The 12478-nt window shown below is 42.2% G+C and overlaps 1 protein-coding gene across 6 annotated transcripts in view; it reads right to left on the bottom strand.

The window, feature by feature from the left end:
- The window catches only part of COL8A2 (collagen type VIII alpha 2 chain), a 143878-nt gene that overhangs the window by 51853 nt on the left and 79547 nt on the right, over window positions 1-12478 (bottom strand). The window contains exon 1 of one of the 6 annotated variants that reach the window (XM_060275818.2): window positions 5557-5706. The exons of 4 other annotated variants lie outside the window; for them this stretch is intronic. The gene's annotated coding sequence lies outside the window, so the exon portion shown is untranslated. Of the gene's footprint in view, window positions 1-5556; window positions 5707-12478 lie in introns of those variants that run through there. One more of the 6 variants, XM_035117430.3, reaches the window with a different exon arrangement.

The raw sequence follows: 12478 nt of genomic DNA, 5'->3' as shown, positions 1-12478 counted from the left end.
ACTAACCAGGCAACCAACTCTCGTCCATAGCAGTGCCCCCTAACCTCTTTTTAAGGGGGGGTGGGCGGGTGAATTTGTTCGCTCCGGCGAACAGGGATAAAAGAAGGGCGAGTTCCCGCCTGCGGGCTGATTTAAAACGGGTTGGCCCTGCCCACTCTGTCCCTATTGGACTGCTGGGGGGGTGACGCAGGCGGGAACCTACTATTGCGTAGGGGCTGAACCTGCAGCCCCTACGCAATTGGTATCGTCGGGAAGCCCACAACCCCACCTCCGGCGCAGGCGCGGAAGTGGCTTTGTTGAATTCATAACAGGACCTGTTAAGATAGACCAGGGATTTTTGAATTGCATGAAAATCTACCAGCCAGTTCACTTCTCTTACCTGTTAATTTGTGGTATATTTTAGCACTGCCAGTTCATTTGTGTTCCTCTCCAATACTAGACAACAGTTGCTTATTAAACTGGGGGGGGGGAACTAATCAAGGTATTTCCCCAATTGCTCTAGTTTGCCATTGTGAGAAAGGATGCTGGACTATCAGCAGGGCTTTTAAAATGTTATTTCTGTCATAACTAGTATTCAAGACAACTTAACAAAATACATTAAAACATGAGGATAACTCCTAAAACAGTAAAAAGGAAAAAGGCCAGCCTGAGGCCATGCGGTTCCTTGGTTGAAATCCAAAAGTCTTTGACAGGTCCACTAAACAGCATTGCCAAAACAGACCAAGATGATCTCTGGAGACGCCTGAGGAATTCTGGCCTTGTAAATTCTGATACACATTGACCTGATCTTCACTCAACTCAGGTTAATGTGTGGACTGCAGTTCAGTTATCCACCACACTTCCATAATATTCTGATGCAATTTATAGCTAAAAGAACTGATCAAAATAAATTTACAGTGTGCTGTGAGTTGAAGGAGAATTACATGAAAATGATGGATTGGTGGTACTTAACACCTGTAAAATTAGCAAAGACGTATAGAACTGCTTTAAATGTTTGTTGGAAATGCAAGGAGAAAGAAGGCGCATTTTACCGTGCAAGATTACAAAAGCATTCTAGGAAATGATTTACAATGAGTTGAAAAAAATGTTTAAAAATAATGTTTGTGGAAAAAACCAGAGGCTTTATTACTAGGCATTTTAGGAGCACAGAGGAGCAGGAAGACTATTTATGTATGCAACAACAGAAGCACGAATACTAATGGCCCAGAGATGGAAAGAAGACAGAGTACCAACCAGAGAAGAATAGCTGATGAAGATGATGGACTACGCCGAAATGGCGAAACTGACCGGGAAAATCAGAAGCCAGGAAGAAGGAATGGGAAAAATTCATAATGTATTTAAGAGAACACTGTAAACAACTAAAAACTTTGACAGGATTTGAGTAATGCTTGTAATGTACCAACCAACCCCCCCCCCAAAAAAAAAAACTATGGTAAAAATGGATTTTAAAAATAAATAAATAAATAAAATAAGGGAAGCAGTTGAAAAAATATTGATAATGGTAACCATGGAAGGGGGGGGGTGTCGGAGGATTCAGGGAATCTTAAATGACGATGTTGGTGTTTAATGTTTGAATTTAAATTTGTTAATAAAAATATATTTAAAAATAGAATTGATCAAAATATGCATGGGCGAGGAATACCTATTAAGCTATGCATAAGATACATGGAGTTAAATGCAGTTTTTTGTATGCATATGTACTTGACAGGTTAATAAAAAAGGGGCTGCCTTGTTCAGAGTTGTGGCTGAACACATAGGAAACTCTCGTGGAACAGTGCTAAGAGTGATTTGCCCATCTTTGGCAGGCCCTCAGTTTAATTGCTGAGGTTTGGCTTTTTAATTCAACTCTGTTAGGTGGTCCATTCTTTTTGGTAAACAGCTGTTTCAGGTTAGAAGCCTGCCTGTAAGCAAGGGGAGGTGGCTCTCCTTCCTCCCCTGAGGGAAGTTCATTTTATAAGACTTGGTAAGTGTGAAGGCAACAGTGGAGTTTGACTTTTACATGGTGGGTTCGGGGAACGTGGCTGCACCAAGCCAAGAAAGAAGTCAGATATGCATTCATCTGCACCATCACATCTAGTACAAGTAGTAAAGAGTAAATTTTAAGGGAGGTATTTAGCACAAGGAGCATGTAAGTTGTTGGGGCTCCCCCCAGGGAATTCTTCCCGAGACCAAATCTACAAACGTTTAAGTAACAACACAAGGATCTTGGGGTTGGGGGATGATATTACTTATTCAACACGAGCAGCTTTTACTAATGAGTTTGTTGTAGCAGGTCTTTATTTGTTATTTATGAAGTGCCAAAAAATCGTGTCCAGACCCAAAAGTGTGTCCAGACCTACTACCTGAAGACCAATGCCTTGGAATGAAGATTCTGGGGAGAAATGAATAAGAGAAAATAAAAAGGGGACTGGTGATGCAATGTTGAGGAGGAGAAAGTAAGAGTGAAGAGTGGATAGAAGAAATCTTGTCCAATAAATCTTCAGCAAAAGCCCGTGAGGAAAAAAACAGGAGTGGGCTGAAGAAGCCAGTCTAGAAAAAAAGAGAGATGCTTACAAAATGAGGATGCAAAGTATGACTGAGGCAGAAAGCTGAAGCAGAAAGTGGGAGAAAGAAAAAGCCTGAAATGTGAGTAAGTAGGAGAATTATGAGGGCCCCTCCAGATTTATTGAGCATTCATTTTGACTTTTTTGCACAAATCTTATATGGAGGTTGGACTATAACTTTACCGAACTTTCATTCTGATTTGTTTGTGAAGCAGTCATATGGCAATAACCATTTATCCTGATTTACTTGTAGGTTGTTTACACAACTTCCCACCAATCATTCCTCCCATCTACACTTTTCACTACATTTTCCTGTCATTTTCCTAAATACAAGAAGTTTCTTTTTAAAGTGGATTTGTTTAGCTAGGGTGACAGAGTTCTTTAAACTACTTTAATTGCACGACAGAATCCCTTCCACGAGATACTGACAGTCTGGAGGTACCTTTAGTTTTATTGCCATATACGTTTTGAAGAGCAAATATAAGAATGGCCAAGAACCAAGATGGAAGGGAAGAAAGAGAGATGTGACTTGAGAAGAATAGTAAAGTGAGATAGACAGCATTGGAAAGAATGAGGAATTCTCAGAGTCCACAGAAGAAGAAGAGAACACAGATCAGAAAGGGAAAGTGAGCAAGCAGGTACCCCAGGGGAAAATGGCACTTGTTCACTTAAGCAATACCTCCTTCCTGTGAGATACAAAGCCTAGAAGAGGTAAAGGTGAGGCTGGGCTCGCTCTTTTGATAGGTCTCTGTGCAGGGTTTTTGCTGACTGGGTTTCCGACATGTTCTTTCTCAGCCTTACCTGGAGACAAGATGCCAAATATTAAACCCAGGATCTCCTATATGCATGAGAGATTATTTACCAACCCTCTTTCCCCAGGTGCAAGATCTTGTCTGGAAACTGAACCCAAATTAGACCAAATCACAGACCAACATACCAAACAGAACAAATAAATAAATATGTTGAGGTGAAACCATTTTGCTATCGAAACAACAACTTCTTCTTCTTCTTCTTCTTCTTCTTCTTCTTCTTCTTCTTCTTCTTCTTCTTCTTCTTCTTCTTCTTCTTCTTCTTCTGGTATTTGATCATTTATTGTTGTTTTATTTTTTTATTTTAAGTTATTGTTGCATGTCATATGCTTTCTAACGTAACAAAAATATATATTATTGCAACCATGTTAAAACAGTTTCAAGGGGAAAAAGAACAAAAACTATGCTACCAAAAAGAAGCCCATTATGAGAAGGAGGAAAGAAATTCTAGCTTTGAACTTCAAGCAGCTTTCCAAAAGAAAGTACAATATCTTGTAAAATGATATTTCAAGTTTTGGGAATGAATGGCAATTTCTGATTATTCTAAGGCACGGGAAACTAGTTTAGCATTTCCAGTCCCTGAAGGCCAGATCTGTTAAGGGAACGAAGCAGTCTGTGAGAGTTCACAAACTTAGCTTCCTGTTGAGATCATGGCAAAAGTGTTACCTGTTTTTCTCCAGAATATTCCCCACCTGTGGGCTAAATAACCCAACCAGAAGAGACAAAGCTATCACTTGAATGCTTTCTTGGTAAGTGTTACATATGTTTTCTTTGTAAACTAGCACTTTTCCTGGAAAAGAAGTATTTCTTTACTAATTGAGGAAATAACTTGTGCTTAGCTGAAAACCCAATTAAAAATGTTTAGATCAAAATCAATCGATACCCAAGTCTACCTCTTAAGATAAAATGCATGTGGAAAAGCCAACAGTAGTGTTATAAAAATATACAAAAGGATAAAAGTGACAGGTTTGGACAGACTGACTGCCAAATATTACAAATTAATTGCAATTTGTTTGATCCGAAAAAATAGTTATAAATTCCCAAGTTTCATTTTGCAACCAAACAGAAATATTAAATAAGGAATCCTCCACCCCCACCAAACATTAAACCACTAGGTGGCGGGCTTCATTGACTAGTGGATCCGATGGTTGCATTGCAAAGAACAAGACAGTGGGAAAGAGAATGGGATTCCCCTCTCTACAGTGGATAAATGTTAAACCTGATGCCTGTGTTGTTCAGTGTGAGGTTTCCCCAATGCATCTCCATGGCTGCTGGTCTGAGTTAATAGCTTGCCAGGTCTCTAGCAAAAGGGTGGAATTCAAGGCAGCAAATGTTGCCTGGTATTGCTCCAAAAGGTTAATTGACCATGAGAAGGAGAAAAATCAAAGGCTGGCCTGACGCTAAGCTTCCTTGAATGTCAAACTCACTTTCCACATTAGGAGAAGATAATTGATCCTGCTAAAGCTGCTCCAGCCAGCTGTAGGTGCTTGATGTGGCAGTGGAAGAGAAAGGAAGGCTAAATGGTTAGAGGGACTAGTTTCAGTCTGCATAGCACTGAACAGATCAGGCCCAAAATAGAGTATGTTCTAACTGTGAGAAAATTACACATTGTTATGAAAGAGCTTAACAAATGGAACTTGATGCCACAGCATGTGATGATACCAGTGGCTTAGATATCTGTAAGAGGCAGTGAAGCATAGTGGTTAGAGTATCAGACTAGGACAAGAGAGACCAAGGTTCAAATCCCCACTCTGCTATGAAGCCCACTGAGTGACCTTCTGTTAGTGCACTCTCTCTTAGTCTAAACCTACCTCATAGGGTTGTTGTGAAGATAAGATGGGAAGGGGGAGAAGAACTTATGCCACCTTGAGTTCCTTGGAGGAGATGAATCATAAAACAAGTTTCTTGCTTTTGTAAAATAAAAACAAACTGTCTTTTTGTAATTAACTTCTGGCTAAAAACACACACACAAGGAAAAAAGCTGCTATACAATAAAAACTAGACAACTATAAAACAATTGTAAACATTTGCACTGACTTTCTATTTTAAAAACTTGTGGTGTTTTACGGAAGTTTGCATTCTATATATATATTTCACCACGACTTTAGTTTGGGCAGTTGTGCAAAAGTCATACCTTAATCATCCATTCATTTTTGGTGGAATTTTTGTATATTTGTAATCTTCTACCATTCCATCCAACTCACCCAATAACACTGCTGGTGGATCTGGAGGGTATTAGGATTAGGCGGAGGGGTCCATCTGCTGCAGAGCCTTCTGCTGTGCCTCCTGAAAGGAAAGGTGGTTGAGAAGCTACCACCATCAATGTTCCCATCAGCAGTAGTCGGTATAGGGCCCTAAAACAGAGTTATGGAGTAGGGTGGAGCAGAGCAGAACAGGAATCCTCAAGTGCACAGTCCTTCTGTGGCAGCAACCCCAAGAAAATGGATTCATTCCTTGGTCTTTCTCATGTGACTCCACTGACACCAGAGCCCACATCTCTACTTCCCTGAGGAGACATCTCTGGCACTGGATTCCTATGACTGGACCGCAGGCTTCTTGGAGAACCAGGAACTTCCCCGTAAGGCAGTTCCTACAGCTTGAAACCTTAGTGAAGGCTTCCTCCAGATGTTTTTGGCCTACAACTCCCATGATCCCTAGCTAGCAGGACCAGTGGTCAGGGATGATGGGAACTGTAGTCTCAAAACACCTGGAGGGCCGAGTCTGAGGAAGCCTGCATTAGTGCCTAGAAAACAGTTGCATAAAAAGGGGTTGGCCCTTTAATTGGCCGGATGCAACACTCAGGACATTGGGTTTCACAAACTAGTCCAGACTATAAAGCCCTTCTAGCTGTTCCAAGACACTGCTGAGACAATTTGCATTTTCTTTCCCAGTGGCAGGATCACTAATTTATCCATGGGGTTTATCCATTTATCCATGGGCATGGGCTCATCTGTTACCTATTCGAGAATTCCAGGCCTAGTAATCTCCACCTTGCTTGGGCCAACACCTCATTATATTTCACATTGTCCACTCTAGCATTGATGTATAGCGATATGAACATAATCAAAGCTGTAAATCAAACCAATTTAGTCTTCTAGAAACTTTACTGAGGTTTCAAAGCATACCAGTTGCACATCAAGATGAAATGAGAAGTCACTCGGAGAAGCAACACTTTCAGGCGTTAAGAAACTGATTATAATGATAATGCAAAGGTTCTGAGGGTTCTCCGTTCCAACAGGAACCATGCTGCGTGCAAAGGAATTGCAGAATCCAAAGCTTCTGTACACCTCTGAGAGGGGCCCCAACCTGGAAATGGCCCCACTGGCTGGTGCAGGGCGGCGGTTGTGGCTCTGCTGTTCTGTCCACCACCCCTTCCCCCTGCCCCCTGGGCTGCTTCAAGGTCCATTTATTGTATTTTATGCACAGGGATTTCTCTCCTGCTCTTCAACTGTAAAAGGGTTTCTAGGGCAGGAAACAATTAAAAGCCAGCAATTTAAAACAATAGCAATTTAAAACCGCTTGAAAACTGTTGGCCATTACCGGTATAAGATGTTGTTGCGGAGAGAATTCTTATTTCATTAGGGAGATTCAAACAAATGGATCATTCTTACACCGAGCTAGACATTTAATCATAAGGAATACAAAGTATATTTTAAGTTTAAGGACAAATGGAACCTTTGATCTCAAAAAGCAGCTGTAGTTGCCCCTTACAGCAGGTATGAAGGGTTAAAACCCATTCTCCTATAACATAGTCCTGCTCTGCATCACACACACCCCACAGATGCTATTTAATATAATGAACCTGGAGGTGGATACCATGTGATATGCAGCAATGCGGGTTGCTCGTCCATCAGCTTCTTAAAATGGGTGGGGCAGATTTTGGCCATACCCACACTATTTGGGTGGTCTGCTACTAGAAGCTGAGACTTCTGAACCCAATGCATTATTTCAACCATATCTCTTTCTTTAGGCCATGTGTTGATTAATTTCATTTGTGGTTATAGAGAGGGTCATTTTTATGATGCACGGTGGGCTTTATGACATTTTCAAATTTTATTATGTTTCCTGGAATTATGTATAATTATATAGCATAAAATGTGAAGCCAATTCTGCACTATTGGGGGGGGGGCAGCATATAAATTTAATCAGTCCATGTGGACATTGCAGATTATATTTTCTTATTAAGCTTAAAGAAAATGCATACATACCCCGAGTGTCATTATTTGAAAAGTGGTATGTGGTGCCCAGTTTCCCCAAAACATATTGGCAGAGCAGCAGGGACAACCAGGGTTCAGCAACTGGGCAAACACTCTCTAACAATTGACCATTTATGTTTGCATAATGTATTCTCCACAACAGCACAACTGTCTCCCAAATCACTTTAAAATTTGGATTAGAAAATAATAATAAACATTATAAAAACACTTCAAATTCAGTCCTGAAATACTAACAATTTCAAAAAGTCTTGGGTCTAATGCACACTTAGAAATTATTGTGATCTTTTGCCCTCTTCCACCTCTACAGGTCAAATCGGGGCTGGCTTCAGTATTGTATGGACCTTATGCATGGCATCTCCCTGGCAAGCCTGTGAACCCACAACCTACAGATTGCCCTGGGTGTCAGGCAGCCCCAGCAATCACTTGCCACCTAATCCCTCTATCCTATATAAGACTTTTCTTTGGGTGCAGAAGAGGGACCTTCACACACACAGCTGGGAAAGAGAAGAGGGAAGAGGTGATGGCAGCATTGCTGATGGAGGAAATGGGGTTGTAGTTGAGGAGAGGGGCAGAAGCAAGAGAGCAATGTTGGACCATTAGTAGCTACCTGACTCTGCTGCCTGATACTACTGGGGTGTGTCCAGGACAAACCTGCTCTACCTCTAGTGCTGGAGGCAGTATGTTGTTGGTGTTGTTTAGTCGTGACCCCATGGACCAGAGCACGCCAGGCACTCCTGTCTTCCACTGCCTCCCGCAGTTTGGTCAAACTCATGTTTGTAGCTTCGAGAACACTGTCCAACCATCTTGTCCTCTGTCGTCCCCTTCTCCTAGTGCCCTCCATCTTTCCCAATATCAGGGTCTTTTCCAGGGAGTCTTCTCTTCTCATGAGGTGGCCAAAGTATTGGAGCCTCAGCTTCACGGTCTGTCCTTCCAGTGAGCACTCAGGGCTGATTTCCTTCAGAATGGATAGGTTTGATCTTCTTGCAGTCCACGGGACTCTCAAGAGTCTCCTCCAGCACCATAATTCAAAAGCATCAATTCTTCGGCGATCAGTCCAGCTCTCACTTCCATACATCACTACTGGGAAAACCATAGCTTTAACTATATGGACCTTTGTAGGCAAGGTGATGTCTCTGCTTTTTAAGACGCTGTCTAGGTTTGTCATTGCTTTTCTCCCAAGAAGCAGGCGTCTTTTAATTTCGTGACTGCTGTCACCATCTGCAGTGATCAAGGAGCCCAAGAAAGTAAAATCTCTCACTGCCTCCATTTCTTCCCCTTCTATTTGCCAGGAGGTGATGGGACCAGTGGCCATGATCTTAGGTTTTTTTGATGCTGAACTTCAGACCATATTTTGCGCTCTCCTCTTTCACCCTCATTAAAAGGTTCTTTAATTCCTCCTCACTTTCTGCCATCAAGGTTGTGTCATCTGCATATCTGAGGTTGTTGATATTTCTTCCGGCAATCTTAATTCCGTCTTGGGATTCATCTAGTCCAGCCTTTCGCATGATGAATTCTGCTTATAAGTTAAATAAGCAGGGAGACAATATACAACCTTGTCGTACTCCTTTCCCAATTTTGAACCAATCAGTTTTTCCATATCCAGTTCTAACTGTAGCTTCTTGTCCCACATAGAGATTTCTCAGGAGACAGATGAGGTGATCAGGCACTCCCATTTCTTTAAGAACTTGCCATAGTTTGCTGTGGTCGACACAGTCAAAGGCTTTTGCATAGCCTGTCCACAAAATTATCCAAAGCCATAATGGAGACAGACAGTCATTTGCCAGGAAGAGGTACAAGGAAATCTTAACTGTCCCCAGCAAAGAGGAGTTCACTGGCTCATATGCAAAGACGGCTAGCCATCAGGAATTACACATAAGGTAGGAAGTTGGGCATCATACAGCAGCACATTGGAAAACTTACAAACCAGACTGAAAACACTATTACCGTACTTGGAAGTAAGTCCCACTGACTTCAATAGGATTGCAGCATGTCTGACTTGATTTTTTTAATAAAATAAAATAAAATAAATTAACCACAGCACTCTGGAATACTGAAGTGTAGGCCATTTACAATTGTCTCTCCTGGACTCTGTTGCCTGAGCTTTCCCCAAAGGGATCCTAGCCCCTGGCTTACACCCAGCTTTCTAGAGGTGGCATTGCAAACTCAGCTATTTATGGCAATGCACAGTGCAGTCTGCCGACAGCAGGCCTATTTACTAACCACAACAATTCAGTACATCTCCCTTGGCCGGCTCAGCGTCTCAGACCTTGGGGTTTGGGTCTGAAAGGCATGCTATAAGAGCATGGATTGATGCTGTCACTTGGATCCTGGTCTTAATCAGCCAATGGGCCAAAATGATTTTTTTAAAATGAAACCAGGTCATTTTAGCTAACAGCATCATTTCTTCCATTTGTAGGAAAATAGAGAAGGTGACAGCTCTGCTTTAGGAGGCTACAGAGTGTAGGGACCTTGGAAAATAGGGACATTATCATTGGTCCATTTATATAGCTCAGTCATGCCTACACTGACTGGCAGCTGCCCTTCAGAATTCCAGACAGGAATGTTTCCCAAGCCTGCCTGGAGATGTCAGGGATTGAACTAGGGAACTTATGCATTCAAAGATGTGCAATACCACTAAGCTACAGACCCTCACTTGCCTGCTGTGGGAGAGACAGAAACTTGAGTTTATCTGTGGAATGTAATTGCTGCTTGGTTAATTTATTAAAATATTTTTCTGCTGCCTTTCATTGCATAGTGGCCTACTTTGCAGTGGACAGTCATTTATTTCAAGGGCTGTCAGAAAATAATAATAGAATTGTAGAGTTGGAAGGGACCCCCAAGGTTCATCTAGTCCAACCCCCTGCAATGCAGGAATATGAAGCTGGCCCATTTGGGGATTGAACCTGCGACCTCAGTGTTATCAGCACCACGCTCTAACCAAAGGAGCTACAAAAGTTAACAGTTCTCTGTTTGAAGGATCCTACCAGGATTCCGTTTGTTGGAACTCATCCAGCCCACTACTGCATTCTAGCACTGTTTCAAGACATTCACAGTTTCCTCTCTTGATTCCGATATAACAAAGAAATATCCAAAATCTACTAATGACTGCTTCCAGTGCCTTCATATAGATAGCGACCAGCACTGGGAATAAAATAGTGCCTTGCAGCATCCCACAGTACAACTGCAATGGGACGGATATACAACCCCCAGGCCTTCTAGGTAGGAGCGTTACCACTGCAACAGAGTGCCACCAACTTCTATCTCACAATCTATATTATAAAGAGGAAAATACTAGATTATTTTATTCCAAGGTTCGAATTCTAAGTTACTAAATACTAGGTGCAGCGACAAATGTGGAAAACATTCTTGAATTTGGTGGAGCTTTAACGGCAGGGCAAGATCTGAAAGTCAGCAGAGATAGACAAAACATACAAGTTTTGTTCGCAGCCGCAGGTGACAATGCAACAAAGACTTGCATGCTAAGGACTGTTTTCCTAGCCTGTTCCAAACCCACAAGTTGAAGCAACAAGAGCAGCACAATGGTTTCAGTCAAGGAATGGCTGGACAGTTGTGGTTTGGCCTCCCTTCTGTCTCTTCCAGGTGCATTTTCCAGCACTCTTTGATACAGTATATTTTATAAATAAACATAATTGTGTTTATCCCCGGACCTCATTAGGATGCACTGTCTGTGTTTCTGGGCCAGGGACAATGTTTTTGGAGTGGGTGTTAAGGACACATTCTTTCAAACATTATGCTTGGGACGTGCAGCTAAAATGTTTGCAGATTCCAGACTGAAAACGGAGGAGGTACAATAGCAAGGAAGAAGCGGAACAAAATGCTGGGTTGGATTGGACCTCAGCCACAAGGGCTCAGATTAAAAAGGAGTTAGAAATATCTCAAAACAAGGTTTTATTTGGCTGAAAGCCACCTAGGAAAACACCCCACGGGTTAGCTGAGTTGGAGTTACTGTGGCATTCAAGGTGTAACCACAGTGTGTGAGAGAGATGGAGGTTACACTCCATACTTCTGTGTTTAACCTGCTACAGTGTACCTTTCGGAAGACGGTTATGAAAACACCTGGTTCTGTGGGACAGAGCAAACAATGACATTCATTCCTATGGGGGGGGAGTACAGCCTAAACCAGCCCTCATCAACCTGGTGCCCCCCACTGTCTGGGTCTGATGGGAGTTGTAGTCCACAAAACATCTGGCGGGCACCAGGTTGGTGAAGGCTGGCATACACTTTGAGATTTGGATAAAATCCACATATCACCCTTGACTCTAGTTAGTCCAGCTTTAATTTCAACAACCAAACTAAGGCAGGCACGTTATACCTATCGCATATTGCTGCAGTGGAGACACTCCCCCCTCCATACACCTGCCACTGTAATTATGGATGCTTTGCTAGTAATGACAACAACTTAACATTTACACGGCCTAGCTCAAAATGTGCAAAACACTCCACATACTAATCATTGCTATAGCAGTCTTGAGATGTAAGGTCAGTGCAGAAAAGTGGTTAGAATGGGGCTGCAGAGACCTGTATTAAAATCCCCAGTCGGTTATGAAGCCTGCTGGGTTCAACTCTCAGCTGAAACTACATCACAGGGTGAGGATAAAATGGGGAGAGGAATGTAGGCCAGCACACCTAAGGGAGCAAGTTATGCATTTCCAAAAAAAGAAAAAGAAGAAGACAAACTGTTGATGGGCAACTTTAAAGCTCCTGCTCTCACTTTTTATAGTTCCTTTTCTTTAAACCAGACTTGGACAGGGCAGCCTTCAAATAGAGGACTGTCCTATGACACATGGCCACCCCTGTGATACCCAAAACCGGCTGCCTAAGGCAACTGTCTCATTCCGCCTAATGATAGAGCCAGTCCTCTAAGAGGGAAGTCCTATTAGTTTCTCAC

The sequence above is a fragment of the Zootoca vivipara genome, chromosome 6 (genome assembly GCF_965207765.1).
Source record: "Zootoca vivipara chromosome 6, rZooViv2.hap1.1, whole genome shotgun sequence".
Classification (NCBI taxonomy): Eukaryota; Metazoa; Chordata; class Lepidosauria; order Squamata; family Lacertidae; genus Zootoca; species Zootoca vivipara.
The sequence above is the reverse complement of the archived record's forward strand: the minus strand, read 5'-3'. Positions and strand labels throughout refer to the sequence as shown.